The following is a 26,745-nucleotide window of genomic DNA, read 5'->3' as shown; positions in this document are numbered from 1 at the left end:
TTCTATCATCTGCCTATAAGGGTCCAACTCCCTCAGTTGTTGCGGTGGTATGGTGACAGCCATCTTCTTCCTTTCTACAATGCTACACATCACATGATTGGTTCCTTGGTTCCTCCCCAATATATATACCTAGAGTCTTGCTCCTTGTGTTGTGTGCGCTGCATGCACGCCACATATAGGGGTAGAAAGTGAGATGTACTTCTAGCTTCACTCACAACCCGCCGTACGTGCTGCTACAGGCGGTCTACGGTAAAAAATTTGGCAAAACCGTGCTTGAGACTTGCGACTTGCGTGTGTTCAGCACCGTAGAAGGTTGCAGACTGGCCGTGGAGACTTTTGGTCCTGCACATGCAAATTCTCGAATGCCAACTTTGCGGTTGATTTTAACTCTCAAAAAAAAAAAAAAAATATATATATATATATATATATATTTTTTTTTTTACTCCCATTTATGCAGCATACAAGAGTCAAGGATGGAGATACTATCCACTCAGAAATGTATGTAAAAATAAAGGTTCTGCGTATCTCCTTTAAGCTACTTAAAGCATGTAGCCTGTCGTGTAGTGGCTATATTTCTCTGTAGGATATGCTTTAATGTGTTTCAGCTATATTTTATAGGAACTTGTAGCAGGGGCGTCACTAGGCCTTTTTTACTGGGGCATGTGCCCCAGTAAAAATCAGCTGTGCTCCAGTAAGAAAATGTTGAAAGATTTTCGTAACAAACTAGTTTCTTTGGCAGATCATTTACAGTTAGGTCCATAAATATTTGGACAGAGACAACATTTTTCAAATTTTGGTTCCGTACATTACCACAATGAATTTTGAACAAAACAATTCAGATGCAGTTGAAGTTCAGACTTTCAGCTTTAATTCAGTGGGTTGAACAAAATGATTGCATAAAAATGTGAGGAACTAAAGCATTTTTTAAACACAATCCCTTCATTTCAGGGGCTCAAAAGTAATTGGACAAATTAAATAATTGTAAATAAAATGTTCATTTCTAATACTTGGTTGAAAACCCTTTGTTGGCAATGACTGCCTGAAGTCTTGAACTCATGGACATCACCAGACGCTGTGTTTCCTCCTTTTTAATGCTCTGCCAGGCCTTTACTGCAGCGGTTTTCAGTTGCTGTTTGTTTGTGGGCCTTTCTGTCTGAAGTTTAGTCTTTAACAAGTGAAATGCATGCTCAATTGGGTTGAGATCAGGTGACTGACTTGGCCATTCAAGAATATTCCACTTCTTTGCTTTAATAAACTCCTGGGTTGCTTTGGCTTTATGTTTTGGGTCATTGTCCATCTGTATTATGAAACGCCGACCAATCAGTTTGGCTGCATTTGGCTGCATTTGGCTGGATTCGAGCACACAGTATGTCTCTGAATACCTCAGAATTCATCCGGCTGCTTCTGTCCTGTGTCACATCATCAAAAAACACTAGTGACCCAGTGCCACTGGCAGCCATGCATGCCCAAGCCATCACACTGTCTCCGCCGTGTTTTACAGATGATGTGGTATGCTTTGGATCATGAGCTGTACCACGCCTTTGTCATACTTTTTTCTTTCCATCATTCTGGTAGAGGTTGATCTTGGTTTCATCTGTCCAAAGAATGTTCTTGCAGAACTGTGCTGGCTTTTTTAGATGTTTTTTAGCAAAGTCCAATCTAGCCTTTTTATTTTTGTACCATGCCTTTGTCATACTTTTTTCTTTCCATCATTCTGTTAGAGGTTGATCTTGGTTTCATCTGTCCAAAGAATGTTCTTGCAGAACTGTGCTGGCTTTTTTAGATGTTTTTTAGCAAAGTCCAATCTAGCCTTTTTATTTTTGTACCACGCCTTTGTCATACTTTTTTCTTTCCATCATTCTGTTAGAGGTTGATCTTGGTTTCATCTGTCCAAAGAATGTTCTTGCAGAACTGTGCAGGCTTTTTTAGATGTTTTTTAGCAAAGTCCAATCTAGCCTTTTTATTTTTGAGGCTTATGAGTGGCTTGCACCGTGCAGTGAACCCTCTGTATTTATTTTCATGCAGTCTTCTCTTTATGGTAGATTTGGATATTGATACGCCTACCTCCTGGAGAGTGTTGTTCACTTGGTTGGCTGTTGTGAAGGGGTTTCTCTTCACCATGGAAATTATTCTGCGATCATCCACCACTGTTGTCTTCTGTGGGCATCCATGTCTTTTTGCATTGATGAGTTCACCAGTGCTTTCTTTCTTTCTCAGGATGTACCAGACTGTAGATTTTGTCACTCCTAATTATTGTAGCAATTTCTCGGATGGGTTTTTTTCTGTTTTCGCAGCTTAAGGATGGCTTGTTTCACCTGCATGGAGAGCTCCTTTGACTGCATGTTTTCTTCACAGCAAAATCTTCCAAATGTAAGCACCACACCTCAAATCAACTCCAGGCCTTTTATCTGCTTAATTGAGAATGACATAACGAAGGACTTGCCCACACCTGCCCATGAAATAGCCTTTGAGTCAATTGTCCAATTACTTTTGGTCCCTTTAAAAACAGGGTGGCACATGTTAAGGAGCTGAAACTCCTAAACCCTTCATCCAATTTTAATGTGGATACTCTCAAATGAAAGCTGAAAGTCTGGACTTTATGTCCATGTCCATTATATAACTATAACTTGAATATGTTTCAGTAAACAGGTAAAAAAACAAAATTTGTGTCAGTGTCCAAATATATATGGACCTAACTGTATCTACTGTAAGTTGTAGGACAGAGTGTGTTTCAAACTTCTATCGCTTCTTCTTTCTAACTAATTTTCTGATTGGTCTGGGAGATTCTCACTGTAAACATAGCGTGCGTGCGGCGTGCCATGAGTCCATTTAACCTACTGGAGAGATGAGTCTACTCTTTGGATGAGTCAGAGAACGGGCTCTGGATGAGTTAAGGTAGCGCGAAGTTTTTGCAGCAAAACTAAGCAAACCATATTCTAACAAACCCATTAAACTACATCGAATTAAACGATATTAAATTACTTTTCCAGATGGATATCAGACAATTCTTCTCATGAAGCAGAGACAGGGGCAGGGAAACAGTGACAGATGAGGAGGAGGGTGAGAGAGGTAAGACTAAGGCTGTAGGCTATGTGCTAGTCAGTCATAACTAACCAGCTGCATAATGATTGAAAAAAGATTGAAAAAAAAACAAGCATTAGCCTCCACTATACTGTTTAAGAAATGAAGTGACAAGTTGAAATGTTCCTTGGTTAACTTTTTCCACTAAATTGCTTCTTTACTCTTGTGGAATGTAATTGTCTCGTCTCGTCTCGTCGTCTTCCGCTTATCCGGGGCCGGGTCGCGGAGGCAGCAGTCTGAGCATGGAAGCCCAAACTTCCCTTTCCCCAGACACCTCGGCCAGCTCCTCGGGAAGAACACCGAGGCGTTCCCAGGCCGGCCGAGAGACATAGTCCCTCCAGCATGTCCTGGGTCTTCCCTGGGGCCTCTTCCCGGGGGGACATGCCTGGAACACCTCCCCAGGGAGGCGTCCAGGAGGCATCCGAAAGAGATGCCCGAGCCACCTCAGCTGATTCTTCTCGATGTGGAGGAGCAGCGGCTCTACTCCGAGCTCCTCCAGAGTGACTGTGCTTCTCACCCTATCTCTAAGGGACGGCCCAGCCACCCTGCGAAGGAAACTCATTTCAGCCGCTTGTATCCGCGATCTTGTTCTTTCGGTCATTACCCAAAGCTCATGACCATAGGTGAGAGTCGGAACGTAGATCGACCGGTAAATTGAGAGCTTCGCCTTTTGGCTCAGCTCCTTCTTCACCACAACGGACCGGTTAAGCAACCGCATCACTGCGGAGGCTGCACCGATCCGCCTGTCGACCTCACGCTCTATCCTTCCCTCACTCGTGAACAAGATCCCGAGATACTTAAACTACTCCACTTGAGGCAGGACTTCTCCACCAACCTGGTATTCTGTGGGGGGTGCTTCGGGAGTATGGGGTTCGGGGCTCTTTGCTAAGGGCTGTCCGGTCCCTGTACGAACGGAGCAGGAGTCTGGTTCGCATTGCCGGCAGTAGGTCAGACATGTTCCCAGTGCATGTTGGACTCCGGCAGGGCTGCCCTTTGTCACCGGCTCTGTTCATAATTTTTATGGACAGAATTTCTAGGCGCAGCCAGGGGCCAGAAGGAATCCTGTTTGGGAACCACAGGATTTCATCTCTGCTTTTTGCGGATGATGTTGTTCTGTTGGCTTCTTCAAACCAGGACCATGCACTGGGGTGGTTTGCAGCCGAATGTGAAGTGGCTGTGATGAGAATGAGCACCTCCAAGTCCGAGGCCATGGTTCTCGACCGGAAAAGGGTGGCTTGCCCTCTCCAGGTTGGTGGAATGTAATACAAATGCATAATAGAAAACTTGAATCAAATACATAACAAAATTAGTTAGGTTATTCAGCTGTTTAGCTGTTCCATGAAATGTTTGGCAGGTTTACTGCATATGAAAGACAATAGAGTATGTTTAAATAAGCATCTTAATGCATTCTTGAACAGACTCTCTCTTTTTAACTTTACCAGTAGATGTATATCAGGAACGTTAAGGTGCATTGTGTGTGTGTGTGTGTGTGTGTGGGGGGGGGGGGGGGGGGCAGTGCCCCAGTAAAGCTTAATTCCTAGTGACGCCCCTGACTTGTAGCTTAGCACTTTAAAGTAGCTTTCCCATCACTCTCTGCTATCAATATGTTTGGCAATAGATTGGAATCAGTGAAAGTATTGGTGTGTGTGTGTGTGTGTGTGTGTGTGTGTGTATGATGCAGCTTCCTGCTGAAGTTTGACAGGACACTGGAAATGTGCTGTATAATGTAAAATGTCTCTGATCTCCCAGACAAGGGAAGGTGTCAAACAGTAAACACCTATTTAGAGGAAATGAATATATTTGCTGGGGTTGGGGCTCCTAATTGCTCACAATTAAATTAAATGAGCCCATGTAGCTGAGGAGTAGGGAATCGGTGTTCAGGCACAGCAAGAATCAGTACAGTCAGAGGCCTATCTCAATATGTGCGTCTGTATTCATCGTTCTCCATTGCTTTGTTGTGCATGGTCTGAAAAATATGCTGGCTCGCACAAAAAAAGAATAATAAGGGATGAGGCTGTTTCATATGTGGAGCAGACATGTGGATGATTATGTGCTAATGCTGCTCATTGCTGCACTTTTGTTTTTTGGTCTCCTCCAGCAGGATGAATAATGAGTGGGGCTGGCTGCTACAGCGCAGGGAAAGTGGTCCATAAGGAGCTGCGCTAATTCAGAAAGTCCCTTATCAAAACAAGCTGATGTGCGCTGAGACGTGTCGAGGTTGTGCTCTGCTGAGACAGAGGCTCTACCCTCCCCCCTGTGCAGCCCAGCAGCCCTGCTAATTAACCGAGCTACACATTCATTCGATGTCAAACAACAAATGCATACCAGAGCAGGACCGCTCTGAATCCTTTCCAGATAAACACATGCACTATGTGGGCAAACACTAACACATGTATACACATACTTTATGTATATAGGAATACATAATTGCTCCTTTTTGTAAAGGAGATTTGAATTTTAAATTTAGAATCAGTCTCTTAACACAGCAGCAGGAATCGGCAACATGTTCAGAAAGGCTTTTTTTTTGTAGCCCTGTGGGAATTTGGGGTTATTGCATTCCTACGTGATACTTTTATTTTCATTTTTATTTTGTTTATTGACTTTTAAAATGTGAATGTTATTATGTTAAAACTATGTGTACACGTGAAAAGAATTAAGTTTGTAAAGCACTTATCTGTTATGTTGGCCAATCAGAGTTAGGGTTGGACGTCGAGAAGGAACAGGAAGTGGTGGTAGTGAGGAGAAGAGTGAACGGGAGAGAACGAGAGATTAGTAGGCAGTTACGCAGTGACACTGGTGAACTGTAGAGTTGGCAAAACGCTAATTTTATGTATGTAAGGGTAAATGTTTAGTGACAAACGGACAGTGAGTCGCGTATGGACATTCTGCCTGAGCATAGTAGTGTTACATGTGATTTATATGGAATACTTTGGCTAAAAGTTTCCCGCGAGGATACCGTGAGTGCTAGTCAACCCGACTTAGCTCGTTGGAGTTCTACTTGGACTGTGCAAGCGAGTGGCCTGCCCGGCCCTACTTCAGTGTTCAGACCAGCAGATTCTGATCCTCGGAGGCACATTCGTTTGGCTGTGATGACGATGCCTGTTTCCCCCAGCACCGCCAGTGCTGCGAGGCTACCGAGAGGCTGACTGCGACGATGACAGCAACAGCAGCAGTGAGTTTTATTTCATGCGCCATGGCGTGAAGCGGCCATGTTGTTTTAGGTCTCTCCGCTCCCAAGCCCCGCTACAGGCCTGCATCTCTCTCTGACTGACATCTTGCTTTGGTTGGGTACCCTTTTCATTTTCGTTTATTTGGTAATGTTTCAGTTTAGGTTTATAAACTGCCGGCTTTAGGATCAGGTTTAGCCTAGGGGTTTTATTTTTGCTATCGCTACTGAAGGGAAACTTTTGAGTTGAATTGCAATTGAAAGTGAACTGAACTATTTTGAAAGAACTGAACTGAAAAGAAAAAAGAATATTTTGTGTTTTGAAGCATATTGCTTGAATGTATATTATGTAAATCTAATTTTAAGTAAATAGTTCAACTTTATGTTTTGGTGCATATGTGCATATTTTATTTGGGTAATTCATACTGTAGTAACATTTGAATACTAAGTTTAAAGGTGTAAAGGGTAAAAAGTGTGAAAATTCTGAAAAGGTTAACATTCAGTTGAGGTACATAAGTCATGCAAGGGTTTACGATATATTAAGAAAGAGACTGGATTTCAAGGTTTATTCATTAATTTGACATTTGTATTATGTTAAAGGGTTACTGAAGGTAACCTCGTGCTATGATTAGTACCACTGATTAGTTCCAACAGTAACATTGTAAGTGATTCCTAATTACCTAAATTAGTGCATTAGTTAACTCTAGAGAGAGATATCTCTCACCACACATGGATTCGGGGAGCGCAGTCCAACACATAGCCAGGCCAGCTAGGGGGCACTACATTTTGTTAAAGTTTTTTTTTTTCATATATAGGGGGTTTATACATGGTATACATTCAACATTTGCCATGACTTGGCCTAGTGGTTAGCATGTCCACCTCTCGACCTGCAGATTGACTTCTACTCGTGATTGGGTCATACCAAAGACCATCTTAAAAATGGCACCTATGGCCATCTGGCGAGGCATGCCACAATACAGATGCGAGCAGGGAGCCAAACTCTCGTGGTTACCAGAGGACTAGCCCCCCCACTGTAACTCTAGCTATGAAAGGCCGAGGGCTATAGAAATGGAGATTGGCGCCGCCCAATGTGCCTAAGGGCCTGATTAGTGCTTAGTAATTAGTATGTAGTACTTAGTAATTAGTACTTGGTGGGAGATTGCCTGGGAAGACCAGGTGCTGGCATGGGAGGGATTTTGACTTCGACATTCAGCATTTGAAGATTTGAGGAATCACTCAGCTCCTGGGCCAGTGTCCATACAGCCCATAAACTTGACACATGTTCATGATGAACTCACTTAATAAAGCAAGGCTGTGGGGCTGAGGGTATTTCTGGACTGCTCGTCACCATAGTTACAATATTCTCCCATAATTAGTGTCTCGGCTCTCTCCCCTGCATCGATTTATATGATCTCCTTAAACAGCTGTAAGGAAGAGAAAAGGCCTCTGAGGACCTGTGAGCCTTTGAGGAAAAGAAAATCGAAAGGAAAGAATAGAAACAGGAGAAGAGAGAGAAAGAGAGATAGAGAATAAAGAAGAGACAACAATGGTGTAACAAACAAGCCCTGGCATTATTATACGATTGCATGCTTCCATTTTAAATAGGCATGGTGTAACCTGAGGCTGTATTGAATGTGACTGAGATAGATGGGCTGCCTTAAATAGAACTATTCCTCACAGCCAGGAGTAAACACAACTAATGTTCACAGGGCCTTCTTTGCTCACACACCCATATATAAACACTCAGGGTGATCCTCTCAGATGAAACACACACACACACACACACACACACACACACACACACACACACACACACGTATAGAAATATTAGGGAAAAGTTAAAAATGTGTATGATAGGGCAACATGTAAACATCTATTAGACCATATTCAGAACAGATTATATTAGTATGTTTAATAATAAAACATTCACAGTATGCTGCACATTGTAAGCATATACAGTACCAGGCAAAAGTTTGGACACCCCTACTCATTCACAGGTCTTTCTGTATTGTGGCTCTGTTCTACATTGTAGAACAATACTGAAGACATCAAAACTATGAAATAAGATATGGAACATGTATGGAATTATGTGGTAAACAAAAAGTGTTTAAAAAAACTAAATATGTTTTATATTTTAGATTCTGCAAAGTAGCCAGCGTTTACCTTGACACTTTGCACACTATTGGCATTATCTTAACCAGCTTCATGAGGTAGTCACCTGGAACACTTTTCAATTAATAGATGTGTCTTGTCAAAAGTTAATTAGTGCAATTTCTTGCCTTCTTAATGCGTTTGCGATCAAAGAGTAAATAATAAATAATAAAAATACAGTAAATAGCCCTATTCTGCAACTGTAGTAATCTATAGCTTTACAAAAATTTGAGGTTTCTGGCAGTCAGTTGCAATTCACCAAAGGCAACGTTACCACAAATTTGCAGCAAGGTCATACTTCCACATGCAAATTAGTTTTGTGGCAAAATTCTGGTGGACTTCTAGCTAACTTTGTGGAAAACTTATGGCAAACAACTCAGTCTAAATTCTATTTGTTGCTGCAGGTTTGCTAGAATGCTTACTGTCCATCCATCCATTATTCGTAGCCGCTTATCCTGTGCAGGCAAGCTGGAGCCTATCTCAGCTGACTATGGGCGAGAGGCGGGGTACACCCTGGACAAGTCGTCAGGTCATCGCAGGGCTGACACATCGAGACAAACAACCGTTCACATTCACACCTGTGATCAATTTAGAGCCACCAATTAGCCTAATCTGCATGTCTTTGGACTGTGGCGAAAACCGGAGCACCCGGAGGAAACCCACGCAGACACGGGGAGAACACGCAAACTCCACACTGAAAGGCTTCTGTCAGTCACTGGGCTTGAACCCAGAACCTTCTTGCTGTGAGATGACAGTGCTAACCATTATACCACTGTACCGCCTAGAATGCTTACTGTTTGCAGGAAATTCACATTTTATGTGTTTCTGGCAAATGTTTCTGTGGAGCTAAACTTCTTAATAAAAACCACTGCTGATTAAACACAGTATAATTGATTTAAAACATAAAACTGAATCAACCATAACAAAACACACACTAACAAATTTGCCTGTTAAATATCAGTAAACTACAGGCAGCTACAGTTGGCAGCATTAACCTGTTACTCTACAGTGTATCTACTGTAATCTACAACAGTTTATTACTGTAACAGTATTAATACTGTGCTGTATACAGCGCCCTCCACAGTTATTGGCACCCCTGGTTAAGATGTGTTAAAAGCCTTAAAATAAATTTAATTTTTATTGCAGAAGCATAATCTCACACTGAAAATTGTAGAAAAATGTAACCCTTAACTCAAGTAAATTAAAAAAAAAATCCCTGACTAAGAAATAATTATTTTTCATAAAATCACTAAAATCACCTGTTCCACGGGTGGCACGGTGGTGTAGTGGTTAGCGCTGTCGCTTCACAGCAAGAAGGTCCGGGTTTGAGCCCTGTGGCCGGCGAGGACCTTTCTGTGTGGAGTTTGCATGTTCTCCCCGTGTCCGCGTGGGTTTCCTCCGGGTGCTCCGGTTTCCCCCACAGTCCAAAAACATGCAGGTTAGGTTAACTGGTGACTCTAAATTGACCGTAGGTGTGAATGTGAGTGTGAATGGTTGTCTGTGTCTATGTGTCAGCCCTGTGATGACCCGGCGACTTGTCCAGAGTGTACCCCGCCTCTCGCCCGTAGTCAGCTGGGATAGGCTCCAGCTTGCCTGCGACCCTGTAGAACAGGATAAAGCGGCTAGAGATAATGAGATGAGACCTGTTCCACAATTATTGGCACCCATAACAATTCCTAGAAAATAAATGTAATTAAAGCATTTCTGTCATTTCTGCTGTAGTTTATAAAGTTGATCAGAGTATCTAGGAACCTTAAATTAGTAATTCATCACATCCTGTTTCCCTGGGGTATAAATATGATGTGACACAGTGGCCTATTTCTCTTATCCACTCTTCAACATGGGAAAGACAAGAGAACACACCATTCAAGTAAGGCAGATGCGTGTCAACCTTCATAAGCCAGGCAATGGCTACAAGAAAATAGCCACTCGCCTACACCTGCCCATATCTACAGTCAGAGGAATCATCAAGAAGTTTAAAACAACTGGAACAGTGGCAAACAAGCCTGGATGAGGATGCAAGTTTACCTTGCCACCATGCACAGTGAGGAGGATAAGAGAAGTAAAAAGTTCTCTGAAGCTCACTGTTAGAGAATTCCATCAAAGAGTAGCATCTTGGGGTCACAAAGTCTCCATAACAACCATCAGGCACTATCTACATGCCAACAAGCTGTTTAGGAGGCATGCACGGAAAAAGCCTTTTCTCACTTACAAGCATAAACGTAAACGTCTGGAGTTCGCTAAGCGGTACTGGGACTTCAACTGGGACTGCGTGCTTTGGTCAGATGAGACCAAGATAGAGCTTTTTGGCAACAAACACTCTAATACATCACAAAAGATGAGTATGCAGAAAAGCACCTCATGCCCACTGTAAAGTATGGGGGAGGATCGGTGATGCTGTGGGCCTGTTTCTCTTCCAAAGGCCCCGGGAACCTTGTTAGGGTGCATGGCATCATGAACTCTTTGAAATACCAGGAAATTTTAAATCAAAATCTGGTGGCCTCTGCCCAAAAGCTGAAGATGGGTCGTCACTGGGTCTTTCAGCAAGATAATGACCTTAAACATGTGGCCAAATCTACACAAAAATGGTTCACCAGACACAAAATCAAGCTCCTCCCATGGCCATCTCAGTCCCCAGACCTCAACCCAATTGAAAACCTGTGGGGTGAGCTGAAGAGGAGAGTGCATAGGAGAGGACCCAGGACTCTGGATGATTTAGAGAGATTGTGCAAAGAGGAATGGTTGAATATCCCTCTCTCTGTATTCTCCCATCTTGTGAAATGTTATCGGAGAATATTAAGTGTACTTGTTGGCAAAAGGGAGTTGTACAAAGTATTAACATCATGGGTGCCAATAATTGTGGCATACATGATTTCATGTAAAAGAATTATTTCTTAATGTGGGATTTTTTTCCCCACTGAATAAATGCACTTGAATTAAAGGTTGGATTTTTCTCTTTTTTTGCACTGTTGTCCTATATTATTAAAAAAAATTATTAGAAGCCTAAGAACATCTTAACGAGGGGTGCCAATAATTGTGGAAGACGCTGTAGAATATAAACTTTACAATATAATACTGTATTTTGAATTACAGTTTCTTACAGTTCTATTAAAATACATTAAAATGCTAATTACACAATACATTAAAGGCTAAATCATGACCATCACGCACATAAGGATAAATTTAATAAACATAACAGGATTCAAAATGGGGGCGACATGGTGGCGTAGTGGTTAGCACTGTCACCTCACAGCAAGAAGGTCCTGGGTTCAAGCCCAGTGGCCGAAGAGGGCCTTTCTGTGTGGAGTTCTCCCCATGTCTGCGTGGGTTTCCTTCAGGTGCTCCGGTTTCCCGCACAGTCCAAAGACATGCAGGTGAGGTTAACTGGTGACTCTAAATTAACCGTAGGTGTGAATGTGAGTGTGAATGGTTGTTTGTCTCTATGTGTCAGCCCTGCAATGACCTGGCAACTTGTCCAGGGTGTACCCCGCCTCTCGCCCATAGTCAGCTGGGATAGGCTCCAGCTTGCCTGCGACCCTGTAGAACAGGATAAGCGGCTACAGATAATGGATGGATGGATTATGGATGCTTAGATGATACGTATTCAAGCACATTATTGATTAAATAAAATTACATCACATTCACAACCTCAGAGTAAATACACTGAATGAGTGCAAACAATTTGGAAAAACTGAATTTGTAGCTGAACAAAATTTTGTAGGCACATAAGTACAGTGGCATGCAAATGTTTGGGCACCCTTACTGAAAATGTCTGTTACTATGAATAGTTAAGTGAGCAGAAAATGAACTGATCACCAAAAGGCATAAAGGTAAATACGACATTTCTTTTCAGCGTTTTCTGCAAGATTTGGGTATTATTTTTGTTTTGTACAATTGGAGATTGAAAAAAGAAAAGGAACACCATGTGAAAGTTTGGACAACCACAATACATTTGAGTTCTCAGGTAACTTTTACCAAGGTTCCAGACCTTAATTAAACCTTAAAAAAAAAGACACAGACCTTAAAAAAAAAAAAAAAAGACACAGCTCATTGAGCTGTGGCTTGTTCAAATTCTTCATTAGGAAAGGTCAGATGATACAGATTTCAAAGCTGTATAAATTCCCTGACTCAAACTTGTCCCTAAAATCAACAGCCATGGGCTCCTCTAAGCAACTCCCTCGTATTCAGTATAATAAAATAATTGATGCTCACAAAGCAGGAGAAGGCTACAAGAACATAGCAAAGTGTTTTCAGGTAGCCGTTTCCTCAGATTGTAATATTATTAAGAAATCTCAGTTAACAGAAACAGTGGAGATCAAGGTGAGGTCTGGAAGATGAAGAAAACTTTCTGAAAGAACTGCTCGTTGGATTGCTAGAAAGGCAAATAAAAACCCCTGTTAGACTGCAAAAGACCTTCAGAAAGATTTAGCAGACCCTGGAGTGGTGGTGCACTGTTCTACTATGCAGCGACACCTGAACAAATAAAACCCCGATTCCAAAAAAGTTGGGACAAAGTACAACTTGTAAATAAAAATGGAATGCAATAATTTACAAATCTCAAAAACTGATATTGTATTCACAATAGAACATAGACAACATATCAAATGTCGAAAGTAAGACATTTTGAAATTTCATGCCAAATATTGGCTCATTTGAAATTTCATGACAGCAACACATCTCAAAAAAGTTGGGACAGGGGCAATAAGAGGCTGGAAAAGTTAAAGGTACAAAAAAGGAACAGCTGGAGGACCAAATTGCAACTCATTAGGTCAATTGGCAATAGGTCATTAACATGACTGGGTATAAAAAGAGCATCTTGAAGTGGCAACGGCTCTCAGAAGTAAAGATGGGAAGAGGATCACCAATCCCCCTAATTATGCGCCGACAAATAGTGGCGCGATATCAGAAAGGAGTTCGACAGTGTAAAATTGCAAAGAATTTGAACATACCATCATCTACAGTGCATAATATCATCAAAAGATTCAGAGAATCTGGAAGAATCTCTGTGCGTAAGGGTCAAGGCCGGAAAACCATACTGAGTGCCCATGATCTTTGGGCCCTTAGATGGCACTGCATCACATACAGGCATGCTTCTGTATTGGAAATCACAAAATGGGCTCAGGAGTATTTCCAGAGAACATTATCTGTGAACACAATTCACCGTGCCATCCGCCGTTGCCAGCTAAAACTCTATAGTTCAAATTAGAAGCCGTATCTAAACATGATCCAGAAGCGCAGACGTCTTCTCTGGGCCAAGGCTCATTTAAAATGGACTGTGGCAAAGTGGAAAACTGTTCTGTGGTCAGACGAATCAAAATTTGAAGTTCTTTATGGAAATCAGGGACGCCGTGTCATTCGGACTAAAGAGGAGAAGGACGACCCAAGTTGTTATCAGCGCTCAGTTCAGAAGCCTGTATCTCTGATGGTATGGGGTTGCATTAGTGTGTGTGGCATGGGCAGCTTACACATCTGGAAAGACACCATCAATGCTGAAAGGTATATCCAGGTTCTAGAGCAACATATGCTCCCATCCAGACGATGTCTCTTTCAGGGAAGACCTTGCATTTTCCAACATGACAATGCCAAACCACATACTGCATCAATTACAGCATCATGGCTGCGTAGAAGAAGGGTCTGGGTACTGAACTGGCCAGCCTGCAGTCCAGATCTTTCACCCATAGAAAACATTTGGCGCATCATAAAACGGAAGATACGACAAAAAAGACCTAAGACAGGTGAGCAACTAGAATCCTACATTAGACAAGAATGGGTTAACATTCCTATTCCTAAACTTGAGCAACTTGTCTCCTCAGTCCCCAGACGTTTACAGACTGTTGTAAAGAGAAAAGGGGATGTCTCACAGTGGTAAACATGGCCTGGTCCCAACTTTTTTGAGATGTGTTGTTATCATGAAATTTAAAATCACCTAATTTTTCTCTTTAAATGATACATTTTCTCAGTTTAAACATATGATATGTCATCTATGTTCTATTCTGAATAAAATATGGAATTTTGAAACTTCCACATCATTGCATTCCATTTTTATTTACAATTTGTACTTTGTCCCAACTTTTTTGGAATCGGGGTTGTATGACCTTCACGGGAGAGTCATCAGAAGAAAACCTTTCCTGCCTCCTAGCCACAAAATTCAGCATCTGAAGTTTGCAAATGAACATCTAAATAAGCCTGATGCATTTTGGAAACAAGTCCTGTGGACTGATGAAATCAAAATTTTTTGGCCATAATGTGCAAAGGTATGTTTGGAGAAAAAAAGGGTGCCAAATTCCAGGAAAAGAACACCTCTCCAACTCTGAAGCATGGGTGTGGATCGATCATGCTTTGGGGTTGTGTTGCAGCCAATGGCACAGGGCACATTTCATTGGTTGCGGGAAGCATATATTTGAATAAATACCAGCAAATTCTCAAAGCAAACATCACACCATCTGTAAAAAAGTTTAAGTTAAAAAGAGGATCCAAAACACACCTCAAAATCTACAATGGAATACCTCAAGAGGCACAAGCTGAAGGTTTTGCCCTGGCCCTCACAGTCCCCTGACCTAAACATCATTGAAAATCTGTGGATAGATCTCAAAAGACCAGTGCATGCAAGACAGCTGAAGAAACTTGTAGAACTGGAAGCCTTTTGCAAGGACAAATGTGTGAAAATCCCCCAGGTAAGAACTGAAAGATTATTAGCTGGCTACAAAAAGTGTTTACAAGCTGTGATACTTGCCAAAGGGGGTGTTACTAGGTACTAATCATGCAGGGTGCCCAAACTTTTGCTTCGGGCCCTTTTCCTTTTTTGTCATTTTGAAAATGTAAAAGATGAAAATAAAAAATTGTTTTTGCTTAAAATATAAAGGGAATGATTCATCTTTAACTTTATGCCTTTTGGAGATCATTTCATCTTCAACTTGCTTAACTGTTCACAGTAACAGCAATTTTGACCAGGGGTGCCCAAACTTTTGCATACCACTGTACATGTAAACAGGAGACTTTTTTGGGGGGAGAAATCAGTAAAATCCAACTAAACTTTTCCTTCCTACAATTTTTTGTTTTAAAAACAAAATTCCAAATTGTCAGATTTCCAAAATCCTTTATAAATTTTTGTCTGCCTTAGTGCGAGTGTATGAAAACTTTCTTGCCTAAGTGAAATGCCACTGAAAGTCCATGAGATTCTTCAGGAGAGTGAAGACCTGAGGATTCACTGGCAGAGATTTCTTGTTGATGATTTTACCGTCGTCTTTGACACCACCTCACCCCGGCTCGTCTTTGAACCCCTCTCTGGGTTTATTTCAGTGCAGCATCTGCAAACAGCAGTATAGCAGCGATTATTTGGTGACTTTTAGAGTTGTGAAATGCAAAGAACAAAAAGAAAGTTAGGTTTCAGGAATAAGGTGTCTTACCTCTGAATGAACTCCACAGCACAAGAGGCTGCTACTGTAAACTGAACATGTAGTACACTGTGAACAAAATTGTAAGCCTAGTCAGGAATGTAGATAAGATGCTTTACAAACATCATGACCATCAAGACAGGCAGCACGGTGGTGTAGTGGTTAGCACTGTCGTCTCACAAGAAGGTTCTGGGTTCAAGCCCAGCGGCTGGCGAGGGCCTTTCTGTGTGGAGTTTGCATGTTCTCCCCATGTCTGCGTGGGTTTCCTCTGGGTGCTCCGGTTTCCTCCACAGTCCAAAGACATGAAGGTTAGGCTAATTGGTGGCTCTAAATTGACCGTAGGTGTGAATGGTTGTTTGTCTCAGTGTCAGCCCTGCGATAACCTGGCAAGTTGTCCCGGGTGTACCCTGCCTCTCACCCATAGTCAATTGAGATAGGCTCCAGCTTGCCTGCGACCCTGTAGAACAGGATAAGCGGCTACAGATAATGGATGGATGGATGACCGTCAAGACTAATCATTCAGCCTTGAACAACCAGCTTGGTTTCACCTGAGACTAGAGCCCTGCACTCCCGCGGGAGTCCCATGGGACTCGCGGGACCCGCCGCAAAGCAGTGCGGCGCGGGACAAATTTTGAAAGCTCATTGCGGGCGCGGGCGGGACCGGAAGTGCACATATGCGGTGGGGGCAGGAGCGGTGATAAGCTGCAGTCCCGCTAACTAAAAACGTGTTTGAAATAAAATTTATAAATTATTAATTTATGTCTATCATATATAATTTGTGCTGGATATTTTATTTGGCATTAATAAAAACATTTTAAGATGCCTAAATTTGCAGAGAGAGTCAGATTGCCAGATTGAGTGAGGAATGGCATCTTAAATTTGCCATTGATCACTCTAATGACTCGCCATTCACACCTAGCTAGCAAGAGAACCATGAGTGAAGTGATTCACTACTTGAGTTAGTCTACAACTCTAATCAGAGAGACAGGTTACACAGTGACGGTAGGCTTGACTCAATGCTATCCCAGAAATCCTTCCTGTAATATGCAAATTTGGCTGTCCAATCAGAGGAGGCCAAATTTGCACGTTACAGGAAGGATTTCTGGGATAGCATTGAGTCAAGCCTACCGTCACTGTGTAACCTGTCTCTCTGATTAGAGTTGTTCACTCATGGTTCTCTTGCTAGCTCTGCTTTGCAATTTAAAAAAAAAAAACATTGGTACAAAGCAAGCCCATTCTCTTTTTTATGCTGATCAGAGAATTACAATGGTTTCTCATCTCATTCTCTCTAGCCGCTTTATCCTGTTCTACAGGGTCGCAGGCAAGCTGGAGCCTATCCCAGCTGACTATGGGCGAAAGGCGGGGTACACCCTGGACAAGTCGCCAGGTCATCACAGGGCTGACACATAGACACAGACAACCATTCACATTCACACCTACAGTCAATTTAGAGTCACCAGTTAACCTAACCTGCATGTCTTTGGACTGTGGGGGAAACCGGAGCACCCGGAGGAAACCCACGCGGACACGGGGAGAACATGCAAACTCCGCACAGAAGGGCCCTTGCCGGCCCCGGGGCTCGAACCCAGGACCTTCTTGCTGTGAGGCGACAGCGCTAACCACTACACCACCGTGCCACCCCCACAATGGTTTCTCATGTGACAAAAATGTGCAATTCGCTATTAAATATTTTAATCGCTTGACAGCACTAATTATTATTAGAGACACTACATGCTGAATTCAGAAACAAGGTAAATAATAACAAACGTGAACGTGAGCTGTAGATATTTATGCTCAAATCCACTCAAAGTAGGGGGCGGGGCACCATCACGCTGTGTCAAGACAAGAACTTTCCTGAGAAATAACGCGAACGTCTGCATCATGCGGGATTTGCGGGCGGGAGCGGGACAAAATATGGCAGGCGCGGGCGGGAGCGGGACTGAAAATCATAATTCTTTGTGGGCGCGGGTGGGAGCGGGACTGAAAATCATAATTCTTTGCGAGTGCGGGCGGGAGTGGGACTGCACAATGCAGGCGCGGGCGGGAGCGGGACTGAAAAATCCGACCCGCGCAGACCTCTACCTGAGACTTTAATTTAAAAGACATTGTTTTAATTATTTATTGAAGATGCACTGTGTCATTAATGCAAAGCACCAATTTTGAATTTAGCCATTAAATTCCAAGTGAGTGACATGTCCAGGTGCAGTTTGCAAAGAAAAAGATGAAACATTTTCTACAAGCACTTATTTTATTGAAATATTACATTATTTAATAGATTACATTGCTTTGTTGAATAAAACTAATTAATAAAATAATGTATTCTATTCTAAATTGGGTTGGTTCGCATTAGTTAGCTACAGTAGCTACTAAACAAGGATTAGCATTAGCAAACCAGTCATCTCTCACATTCAATTCTACAACTAAAACTAACTTCATCATGTAGTACTGGTTTTCTTAGCGAGAGAGATAATCTCTTAATCGATCCAAAAGTTCCACACATAACAAAACAGCAATTTACTTCAATGACGTATCTTACCTTGTTAAGGGTGGAGAGAATAAACCCTGATGAATGTTTCCATAGCAACAGCAGTGTCTGACCAACTGAGCAGGAACGAGTTCTATAAAGTTGGAAAGATATTCATCAACTTGAAGGTTCTGGATCAATAAATCATAAGTGAAACATTGTTAAAATGCAAACGACACCTCTTTTCAATCATAGTAAGGTAAGCTACAAGCTAATTTTCATACAAACGCACAGTCCGCCGAGCTGGAGAAATAACACTGGTCTCTGTGCAGCCGGCTATGACGTGAGTGCTCAGTACAAAGTGCAACACTGAAAAGAGATACTACAAAAATATTGAATAAATTCACTCTTACACAGTGTAGTATCACCAAAATCACTTCACACAACAATCATTATAGAAAACAGATGAGATAAACACAATTTTATCAACAAAACAAAATGCAAACAAGGGAAAAAGGAAGGAAGGAAGGGAAAAAAAACCCTAACATTGGACAACATTGGCAAACTTGTGGCAATATTTTCAGCAAACTAATTTGTTTTCTGCAAATCAACCACAAGTATGCTGCAGATTTCTAAGAGATTGCTTTTATCAGGGATATTATGGCAAGAACCACTCAACCATGTAAAGAGAAATGATGGTCCATTATTATTTTAAGATATAAAATGTCTTTTAATTCATAAAATAATTAAACAAACCTGTAGAGTTGTGACGGATGGTCAGTGCTGATCAAACCTTCAAAGAGGGAATTACGACTACAAACTACGAACGCGGCGGCACAGTGGTGTAGTGGTTAGCACTGTCGCCTCACAGCAAGAAGGTCTGGGTTCGAGCCCCGTGGCCGGCGAGGGCCTTTCTGTGCGGAGTTTGCATGTTCTCCCCGTGTCCGCGTGGGTTTCCTCCGGGTGCTCCGGTTTCCCCCACAGTCCAAAGACATGCAAGTTAGGTTAACTGGTGACTCTAAATTGACCGTAGGTGTGAATGTGAATGGTTGTCTGTGTCTATGTGTCAGCCCTGTGATGACCTGGCGATTTGTCCAGGGTGTACCCCGCCTTTCACCCGTAGTCAGCTGGGATAGGCTCCAGCTTGCCTGCGACCCTGTAGAACAGGATAAAGCGGCTAGAGATAATGAGATGAGATGAGAGAACTACGAACGCAATTCTCCAGTTGTACAGGTATGCACTTTATGTTGTTATTAAATATCAGCGGATTAACAAACTAACCTTGGTCATCGCCTTTGCCCCCTGGGTGTTGTTGGATGCGGAGCACCTGCCTGAATCTCCGAGGCCTGTCTGGAGACCTCCACAGCTGGGACTTCGGGGCCTTGATCGAATGGAGTCGATCTCCACTGCAATCAACTCAGCCAGCAACGCGCCTCTGGTCATGAGACCCCAGTGAGGGCAGGTCAGCGAGACAGTACGTGGCCTAGCAATGATATCGCTGGTGCATTGACTGCTTGCACTGCACCGATTCATTCATGCGGTTCTAATAAAACCTCTGTTCCAAATCCGAGTACCACCATAGACAAAAAATGTAATTCAGATATTCCATCCACGCTGAAGGGAACCACGTTTGTGAAGTGTCTAAATCCTGCAATCTCCAAAAACTGGAAATGAAAACTTTTCCACACTGTCAACCACTCCAGAATCATCTGGGATCCCAAATCAAAACCCAAGGGTATCTTAGGTGGTCATCTGAATGTTAGAAGCCTTAAATCAAAAGCTGATGAAATTCACCATCTTTTATTAGACTCCAACCTAGACTTCTTGTGTTTAACTGAAACGTGGCTCAGTAAAAATTCACCTGCATCCATAGTAGATGTTCCAGGTTACAATGTCTTCAGGAAAGATAGAGTGGGTTCCAAAGGTGGTGGAGTTTTAATATTTGTGAAGGACAGTATTCAGTGTCATGAAATTTCATGGTCATGCAGTGAACAGCTGGAATGCATCGGGCTAAATTTTACTCTCTCCTCAAATATGTCATTCTCTTTGATTGCACTATGTCACCCCCCTTCCTCTAAAACTTCCTTTTATGAAAACCTTGAAAGAATTTTAAAGGAGTGCAATCTCAACAAAGAGGTGATAATCATGGGAGATCTTAATATAAATTGGGAGGAGAAATCATCAAGGAAAATGCTTAAACAGATTGCCAATGTTTTTGATCTCACTCAGTTAGTAAATGGGCCCACTAGAATAACAAATTCATCCCAAACTCAAATAGACCTAATATTTAGTAATAAACCAGAGAGGATCATCAAAACTTTCAACATGCTCACTGGAGTATCAGACCACAATATGACTCTCATAGCTAGGAAATTAACCAAAAAACGGTTTACTCCACTAGTTCAAGAGGAGGTAACTGCTAATATCCCTAAAAATAGATGTGAGAGTTTTAAAATAGCTGTTCAGAGCATTAACTGGGAGGATGTGTTGACAGGGGAAACCTTAGAATAAAACTGCAAATGGTTTTCTAGTATATTACAGAGCACTAGTGAAGAATTTACATCTATACAAAGACATAAGAAAAAGAATACTGTTCCTTGGATTAAGTCAAATATTATAAAACTTATGAAAGTAAGGGATCTGGCCTTAAAAACTGCCCTCAAAACCAAACTAAGACATGACAGACACAACTTCACTACACTACGAAACAGAGTCATTAAAGAACTTAGAACAGCAAAGGCAAACTTCTTAACTATAATTAATAATGCAGGGGAGAATGCAAAAATAATTTGGAGCCAGTTGAAAAAACTAATAGGACAAAATCATAATGAAATAAAAACACTTGAGCTTGCTGAAGCTGGCAAGACAATAAGCAATCCAATTGAGGTAGCTGATGCTCTTAATAATTACTTTATGGATTCAGTTGCCACAACTATAAAGTCTTTTAGCCCTGGGCACAGTGGTAATATCCCACAAATCATACCAACTGAACCAGTATTTAATATCAAAGCTATTACTCAGGCAGATGCAGTGGCGGCTGCTGGTTTTTAAAACAGGGGAAGCCCATTTTACGTATTCATCGTAAAACCTGTAGGCCGGATATCAAAGCATAGAAAGGTGTGCCCCATTAGCATAGTGAACTAGACAACCCTACCTAGTGGCAGAAAGTATTTTTGCTTGTACATTTCATGTTATAGTCTGGCTTGCCAGGCTAGTGCCTCATATCCTTAATCAAAAATATCAAACATCCAAAAATCACTGGCTATTCAATGAAGAGCCTTGAACAATCATACCCTGATATGCAACACAGAGTCTTTAACACAACACCCAGCTGTGCAACACATCCTTGAACATCTTCTGCAACACAGTCTGGAAATTCATAACCAGCCCAGGTAGGCTATGCAACACACAGAACCTTGAATATTATACCCAGGTATAACCTATAACACAGAGCCCACCATTCTCTTAACATTACTAAACAATATACACACTTCAGATTCATGAACATTATATGATGCACACTATTTATGCACAAATTCTGCCCTCCGCTCCTTTTCCAGAAAATGGTCTGTGACCCTGTAGCTGGTTGTGCTTTCCAGAGACTTTACCAATTTCTGTTAGCAGCTAGCACTGCAGATCCCAATAAGGCTCAAGCTAGCCTACAACCAGATTGAACTACAAATGAAATAAACGAGTGAATTCGCGAATGATCAAACTGATAGAATGGATGAAAGTTAACGGAGCACAACGAGTAATATTTACATTTATTTACAGAGTAATGTACAGAGACATCAATGAGAAGAAACGTTTATATGAAAAGAAATTCAAACAGCACTTTGGCACACGACTACACTTTCTCAACATCCGCTAGGGACTGATCATACTTCCGTGTTCCTTGCCGACGCCAAAGTACAGAGCCCGCCCTCCTCACTACCTCCAATAATCCTTCATCAGCCCGGCTTCTTGTCCCTCCCACTGTCTCGTTTAATCCCAGAGAAGCCCGGCTTACCTGGAAGTGATGATTTTGTCGATTTTAACCAATAACAACTAGCCGAAATTGGCTGTTCAGAGCCCTCTCATAGACTGCAACGGAAACCCGGCTGCCAGCATATAGAGCCCATTGAAATAAGAAAGGTTACAGCCAGTGTTGCCAGATTGGGCTGTTTTAAGTGCATTTTAGCGGGTTTTGAACATATTTTGGCTGGAAAACGTCAGCAGTATCTGGCAACGCTGGTTACAGCCTGGCAGCAAAGGTGATTCTCGTAGCGAACTGCAAGTTCATCAGACATCACTCAAATAAGTTACAGGATAGTTATGAACGTAAATACAATCTTGGGCATATATTATGTTATGCAAGTTATTGTTTTAATGAGAATTCAACGTCATAGATGCCGCAGTTTGGGGAGAGAATTTTAGGGGAAGCTTGGCTTCCCTTGTTGTCTCTGAGAAATCACCCCTGGGCAGATGTCATGAGAGTGGTGGGGGCTCTCAAGTCGTCAAGAGCTAAGGATGTCATTGGTATGACCTCAGTTATGCTCAAAGAGCTGTCAACACCTCTGCTCTGTCCCATCACAAAAATAGTAAACCTCTCAATAACAGAGGAAGTCTTCCCAAGTGTTTGGAAATTGGCTGCTGTCTCTCCCATTTTTAAAGGTGGAGATCGTCTCTCTGCCTGTAACTACAGACCAATCAGCATCCTTCCTGTTATATCCAAAGTCACTGAAAAACTTATAGCAGAACAAATTATTGCATTTTTAAACACATGCTCCTCTCCACTGCATCCAATGCAATTTGTCTTCCGTGCTAACCACTCAACTGAGACAGCAAACTGTTTTTTCACTGAAAAACTAAAATCCTTATTAGACCGAGGAGGAATTGTTGGGGCCAATTTTTTTTAGATCTATAAAAGGCATTTGACACCATTAATCATAGTGTTCTCTTGTCTAAATTATCTACTTTTAACTTTTCTACGCATTCCATTAATTGGATTGGTTCATATCTAGCAAATTGATCACAGTTTGTTAGAGTAAGGAGTTATCAATCACAACCCATTGGTATGCCTACTGATGTCCCACAGGGATCCATACTGGGTCCACTTTTATTCACCTTGTACATTAATGACCTGCCAACAGTTTGCCTTGATGTTAATATTCAAATGAATGCAGATGATACTGTAATCTTCATCCATGGTAGTAGTGCAGTACAAGTTGCTGGTCAGTTAACAAAGTTAATGCAACAGGTTACAACATGGCTAAAACACAACTGTCTGCAACTGAATGTGTCCAAAACAGTGTGCATGTTCTTTAGTAAGTCAAATAAACATTTCAATGAGCCAGATGTATATGTAGCAGGGGAAAGACTGCAGGTAGTCTCAGACAGACCCCGAAGCCGCCGCCAGGCACCGCTAAAACCGCCATTTAGAATTTGAGCCGCCGCCAGCCAATAATTTTGTAAGCCAATTTGAGCCGCTATCTAATAAAATTTGGATGAGCCACTAAGAATTGTGTACATCAAATAATGGGTTTATCCACATCATGAGCTACAAGAAAAGTGACACAAACATAATCAACTGTACACACTAGTAGTAACACAATAGAGACGTATAGGCATACACTGTAGAGATTTAGAACTGATATCACAGCACAGAGAGCCACCACAAGCTTGCCGTTGTGACTACCTGTCTGGCTTCCCGCCCCTCACACCGTTACCACGATACACCGGGGAACCCGGGAACCCACCCAGAGCATCAATTGACTCCGATATCGACGAGATGGCTGCATTCTTTGCCGCTGCTGAGGGAAAGTGTAAAGGTATTTTTTGTTTGTTTGTTTGTTTGTTTCACATACTTCGAGATTGATAAAAAAAAAAAGTACTCCACCACTCTACTTTCATCGTAGTAAGATAGCTGCCAGTCCTTCACTGGTCATTGCTAGTGAGAGTAGATAGCTAGATGCCTTCCTCGAACAATCCAGATTAGCTTATTATTAGCATTGAACTACAATCTTGCTAGATTTATATTTACAATGAAGTAAGAGACCAGGGGACCTGTGGTAAATATGATTTCACGTTAAATGACCCGTATGTGTGTGTGTGAGAGAGAGAGAGATAATAATAATACATCTAAGTACTTATAATAAATAAATAACTTATAATCAATAAATGCTATCATACATACACCATTTGTTGTAGTACAATCAGTTTTTAACCAAACTGTGTTGTGGAAATAGCCTATGTATCTGTGTAACCAGTACACTGCATCTTATAATCAATTGAACGTAGACCATAGGCGTGAAGAAACAGTATCAGCCATTTGTAGCCATAAACATTTTGGTGGCTGCAGCAGCCATTAAGGTTTTGGCTGAGTCAGCTAGCCAGCCAATAATTTCATCAGCCAGCCATTATCCTGAAAACAAACGGCTTCGGGGTCTAGTCTCAGAATTTAAATATCTTGGTGTTCTGATAGATAGAAATCTTTAATTTAAAGCTCAGATCAAAAAGGTTTGTCAGCGAGTTAAGTTCAACCTCGCAAACTTTAGATTCATCCGGAATTGTATGTCAACAGAGGCTGCAATTATGTATATGCATTCAATGATCTTTTCTCACATTACATATTGCTTAACAACCTGGTCTCAGGCCAATACAACATCTCTTATGCCCATCCACTCACTATATAAACAAACTCTCAAAATTTTTATAAAAAAAAAACATAGACATCACCATTGTCTAATTCTAACAAAATATAAACTACTGAGTTGGGAAAACCTTATCAAATACACAAACTTATGTTTAATATATAAGATTGTTAATGGGTGGGCGGCACGGTGGTGTAGTGGTTAGCGCTGTCGCCTCACAGCAAGAAGGTCCTGGGTTCGAGCCCCGGGGCCGGCGAGGGCCTTTCTGTGCGGAGTTTGCATGTTCTCCCCGTGTCCGCGTGGGTTTCCTCCGGGTGCTCCGGTTTCCCCCACAGTCCAAAGACATGCAGGTTAGGTTAACTGGTGACTCTAAATTGACCGTAGGTGTGAATGTGAGTGTGAATGGTTGTCTGTGTCTATGTGTCAGCCCTGCGATGACCTGGCGACTTGTCCAGGGTGTACCCCGCCTTTCGCCCATAGTCAGCTGGGATAGGCTCCAGCTTGCCTGCGACCCTGTAGAAGGATAAAGCGGCTAGAGATAATGAGATGAGATGAGATTGTTAATGGTCTTGCTCCTTCAGTTTTAAGACAATTCATAAAAACAGGGTCATCTGCAAATATATGTACACAAAGCACAGTGAGAGGGGACTGTCTAATTCAGCTCAGAAAAAGCAGTTTTGGCCAATCTGCATTTTCCATTAGAGCTGCACCTGAGTGGAACATAATACCATCCCACATCAGAGACATAAATACATATCATACATTCAAATACAATCTAAAGAAGTGGTTAGTTAGCCACCAAACATGTCAACACTAAACAGCTTTATACCACTAGCACCTCTACTGATCAGTTGTATCTGGACGTTGCTTTACCACCACTGCCATGTCAGCCATGTTCTTTCTTCTGCTTTTTTTTACCTTCTCTTTCTTCCCCCTATCTTTACTGTCCCTACTGTTATTGTATGTTTTATGTGGTAAGTGTCTTTTTACCTATTACTTTTACCATAATGTATGTGCAGTTTATGTATATTGATTCTTTTAATATGCATCAGACCTTTTAACACCGGTCCATGGACAACAGATGTAAAATAGCCATTTTGGCTAATTCTGGCACATTTACATTTTATGGTTATTAATGTGTACTGTCCATGTCAAATAAACTTGGGAAAAATAAATAAATAAATAAATAAATAAATAAATAAATAAAGAAAAACCATTGAATTTGAAGGTGTGTCCAAACTCTTCAATGGGACTATTTATGCTAAAACCCAAAACACGTACATTACCACTGAAAAATTTGTACACTTTTACACATTACTATGAATGAGTGTGTCCAAACTTTTGACTGGTAATATATATTGAGTGCCAGAAGGGAATTCTTAGCACCTTCCTAGTCTGTATTTTAAAATACAAAAATTAAATCCCTATCATTTGACCTTTTTTAATTAATTAATTAATTAATTAATTAATTAATTAATTAATTAATACTATCACCCTTTTTACATTTAATTATGGTTTGGCTGAAAATGAAAGGGTTAAAATATTAAAATGCCAATATGATATGCAATTATGCAATATTTTATTGTTGGGTTTTTTTCTTCACCAGAGTTTCAAACTCTACAGAATACAGCCAAGAAAACCTACCCATTGATTTTGATTTCGGGTACTGGACAGAAGGCCTTATATGTCCAGTTATCCACCACCATAATTAGGCCATGACAATAGAATCAACAGTGCAATAATGTCTTCATTTCCTATGAGTGAGACCATTTCATGAGAGAAAAACCTCACTTCAGGCTTTCTGGAAGGCTAGGCCACATTAATATCTGTGAACACAAGTTAACTAATAGCTGGACA

Source organism: Neoarius graeffei, chromosome 14, assembly GCF_027579695.1.
Source record: "Neoarius graeffei isolate fNeoGra1 chromosome 14, fNeoGra1.pri, whole genome shotgun sequence".
In the NCBI taxonomy this organism is placed as follows: Eukaryota; Metazoa; Chordata; class Actinopteri; order Siluriformes; family Ariidae; genus Neoarius; species Neoarius graeffei.
Note: the sequence above shows the minus strand (reverse complement) of the source record.